The sequence below is a fragment of the Haliotis rufescens genome, unplaced genomic scaffold, assembly GCF_023055435.1.
Source record: "Haliotis rufescens isolate VD_foot unplaced genomic scaffold, xgHalRufe1.0.p SCAF_11, whole genome shotgun sequence".
NCBI lineage: Eukaryota > Metazoa > Mollusca > Gastropoda > Lepetellida > Haliotidae > Haliotis > Haliotis rufescens.
Genome location: NW_025963791.1, coordinates 13,955,744 through 13,960,468, shown reverse-complemented (window position 1 = coordinate 13,960,468; position 4,725 = coordinate 13,955,744).

The following is a 4,725-nucleotide window of genomic DNA, read 5'->3' as shown; positions in this document are numbered from 1 at the left end:
TTCCCATCTCTCACAAACATTACCTAAACGTTGCAAGGTTTCCTTGAATGTGCACATTAATGAATATTACGTCGGAGGTAAGTCAACAGTCAATATAGTTCCATCTGAAACCTGTTTCTTATACAGTAGAGTAACTATATACAGGCAAAACAACAATTGCCTTCACATTTGTTTCTACTTACCTTTCGCGGCAATCCATCGGTCTGTCCGATAGAGTAACTGCCCTTTATCAAAAGGAAGCTACTCTCATCCTAGTCTATGAAACGTCACGTTTGTTTAGAGTCTGCCTGTCCGGTCAAAACGTTACGAAGTGCAGTCAGATGTACACTCAGCGACAAAACGAAACAAGGTAACAATTCGTACATATTTCGGCCAAATCCAACTGTTTTAATTTGGGTAAAAGGTTCCAAGCCGCAGAGGTCTACAAGCAAAGATATGGAAACTGCTACTGGCGCTAGGCTAGACTTAGTGTCCTTAGTGTCCCCATCTACAAAGATGCCAAAACTTAAATGCCTTAGCTGCGTTACAGTTAGACACTGAGGTTCAGTATATCAGACTATTCTTTTGATAATGGCAGAAATTATCCCAGTAGTTTATCCAGATTCCCTATCGCCGATTGACAAGGGCCATGTTTGTTTGTAAACACCGAAAGTAGTCCCTACGTGACCTTTGATATTTGCACGTGACCCCAACAGATAACGTTTTTATCCGTTGGCTATATCCTGCCGAGAAACTTACCCATTATATAATAACAACGCTTTACCAGCTTTATGTACAAGGCAAGGGGCAACCTAGTGGTTAAAGCGTTCGCTCGGCACACCGAAGGCCCGGGTTCGATTCCCCACATGGGTAAAATGTGTGACGAACCTTTCTGGTGTCCTCCGACGTGATATTGCGGAATATTTCGAATATTTCGGCGTAAAGCCATACTCACTTACTCACTCACTCATAAGGCATAGTTCATATGTCACCACGTGACCTGGTGTTATGATGACACACAGTTTACTTTTTCCTGTTTGACCCTGGTTTCAAATTCGGATATTGAAACAATGCAATGTGATTAATTGTGACTCTGGGCCATTTAGTCGCACTTCATGCCACCCACAAAGCAAAATAGTGATAGAGTATGCGTCAAGAGCACTGACAGGAACTGAAGAGAACCATTCCGCTACAGAGAAAGGGTGTCTTGCCATTGTGTGGGCGCTGTACAAGTTTGCTGTTTACCTTGAGGGAAACCAGTTTACAGTTATTGCAGTTTACATCGTTTGAGTTTACCGGCGACTGAAGTCTAAGCTGACACCAATAACGAAAATTTCGACAGATCATCGTACAGGTAGCTTAGTCAATTATGTTATAAAAAACCGTCTGCTTTTATAGTGAAAATGATAGGTCAGGGTGCATGAAAATGAGATACTTGGATGCATGGATCGCAATCGATGTGCATAACAGATTCATTAAAAACTAATACAAGGTATTTAGATGTATTTTTGGCCGTCTGTCCGACTGTCGTACTCTGTACAGTACGTGTTAAACGTGTTGGAGTGTTCAGGTTTCATTGTTATATCACAATGACACTCATATGTGACACGCCTATGACACACGGAGAGAGATCTATAGTCAATATTTTACTTTCATTTTAATAAGATGGACATACAGTGAGTGAGTATGGTTTTACGCCGCATTTAGCAATATTCCAGCACTCTCACGGCGGGGGACACAAGAAATAGGCTTCACATATTGTATCCATGTTGGTAATCGAACCCGTGTCTTCGGCGTGACGAACGAACGCTTTAACCACTAAGCTACCCCACGGCCCACATGGAAATTGAAGTATATGTGGCTAATGCAGACGCGAATATGTTTACCCGATTGACCTCAATTCACTCACTCACTCCAACCTTATGACACATTGGTCTGGAAACGTACATGCTATTATTGAGAAACAAACGTGAGTGATTGGCTGGGGTTTAACGCTGATTTGAACATTATTTCAGTTTTATCACGGCGTGTTAGTTTAATATTGGTTGAAAGCCACAGTTTAAGTATTTACCACTTTGGTGAAATCACTCACTCACTCACTCACTCACTCACTCACCCACCCACCCACCCACCCACTCACTCACTCACTCACTCACTCACTCACTCACTCACTCACTCCACAAACTTCCAGTATACGCTATAAACAGTTGAATACATTTCTACAATCTGTTGAAAACATTTGATCATATCGACCTTTAAAACCAACACACAGTTCACAGTCAACTGGTTCCGTTGATTCATGGGTCAAATTAAATCTTATCAACCAAGGACAGCATGTTCAACATTGACCGCTCATGTCCGGGGCAGTTGGTATAATGCCCGTTATGTAAGCGAATCTCCCAAGAATGCCCTATGTTTATAACGTGTAGAGTTAAATACTTAACCACACTAAACATGGCGGCGACGACCATACATAAAACTCTTTCGACAGTCCATAGCAGGAGCTATCAGAGCATGTTACGGCACGCCCAAACAAGACTTGCTGCCAGTCGTTTAACACAAAAGCAAAAGTTAACTGCTAATTAAAGGTTGTTACATACACTTAACGTCGCGACAGTGACACCCCAAAGTTAATGCTAACACCAGTAGAAATATGCATGAAGTAGGACGATCAGAAACACTGACTGCCACCCAAACTGACACCCCTTCAATATATCAATTATCGAACAGTCACACTGATCAATAGCAATTGAAAAGGTTAGTGTCAACAAGACACAATGAAAAAGTTGTACAAGTTAGTACAATAGTCGTCAGTAAGGTTATTATTTTAAAAGAACTTACCGAAGCCCGTACATCCAGTAATTACATCTTCCTGCTTGGGCCATCACCCACACTCTCAGCATATCGGTTCCCCCTTTCACGCTAGGGTGTTTTCTTTAGGAAAAGCAGGTCACCCCAACATGTACGCGGAGGGGGGACGATTTTGAACAGACCCACAGACAGGCCAAGTTGTTTCTGTATCGGGAATATATATTAGAATTAGTCCTTTCTGCTCTATATCCGAGCTGTGTTGTTGCTGTATAGGGCAGATTGTACTCGTGTCCATTGGTATATGAAAAGGGTCCCGTTAAAGTTATTGCAACGCTTGACTAACTTACTACCATGAGCTGACTGTATTGCCTTATATTGGGGGCATAACCGATACCACCATACTATTAAATTGTTCATTCGGGCATTACATTCCTTTAACACATAGGATATGTTTCAAAGAGACTGCATCATTATTATAAGCGTTTTTGGGCAGCATGTCAAACGGGAGTGACATTTATTAAAACCACGTTGGGTTAATTTACTCGTTAGGTTGTAAATTAATTTTCGGAAATGTTTTTTGTTAAATGAAACGAGGATATCCATTTGATATTTCTTATATTGGCTGACATGCACTTACACATGGACTTAACGAACTATTTGGATCTGGGGAAGGCAATTATGAGTTATGCCCCTTCGCCATACCAGGATAAAGTGGTCGGGGTAGAATCTTAGCTTTGCTTCTACTATGCTCGTCGGTCTGCCTTAAACGTCCACCTCATTTTAAAAACATTGTTCAAAATTAGCATTTAACCCAACCCACTCACTCACACTGTAAAAATGTGTTAAGATTCTAAACACAAACCTAAGAGCGTACCTCGCCCAATCCTTTAGGATGTTCAACAGTTAAACGTGTTTAGGTTGTAAATGTGGGAAAGACCCGTACCCGTATTCCACAGCCACGACCACACCCCCTACCACACACACACACACACACACACACACACACACACACACACACACACACACACACACACACACACACACACACACACACACACACATATGCTCAATGATATGCACTTTATTTAAACATGTTCAAATTATTAGGATAGTAGTTCATACCCAATGATATGCACTTTGTCGAAAACATGTTTAGATCATGGGGATGTTGTGTTTAGGTGGTGTTTAGGTTCTGAGAAGTTAGCTCATTCCACGTGTTAAGACCCTAATCATGTTTAGATGGAACGCACCAGAAATGTATTCCGTTTAGGATTCAAACACATTCCTCAACATGTTTAGATCTGAACATATCTAGTAAAGGTTTACACTTTTTTTTTATAAACATACAGTCCATGGACAGTACTTTTTGGGCCCTGTTCTTATAGAAGCTTCGTTTCCTGTGCTCTTTTGACCTGGGACGTTGGTTCTTCACGCTGATGGTCCGTGTCCAAGTCCCACATGAGAAGTCATAGCTGATGTACCCCGTCCTGATATTGATGGAGCAATGCTAAAAACGGCGTAATACCCACGTCACTCTCGCCAGCTACATATATATCGGGGCGGTCGGGTAGCCTAGTGGTTAAGGCGTTCGCTCGTCACGCCGAAGACCCAGGTCCGATTCCCGACATGATAACAATGTGTGAAGCCCATTTCTGGTGTCCCCCGCCGTGATATTGCGGGAATATTTCTAAAAACGGCGTAAAACCATACTCACTCACTCACATATATATGTCGTGCAGCACAGCAAAACTCTCATAACATCGGACAGGAATTCATATGAGGATAGGTTTGTAGATGTAATGTCAATGTGTTGCTGATTGCATGTTATTGTACACGGCCGTTTGGCTCGTTTTAGTATGCTTCAACCACTTGCTTTTCTAACCAATAATTAAACAATATACAAATCGTTGGTAGTTTTCTTTTACTCGCATCCCG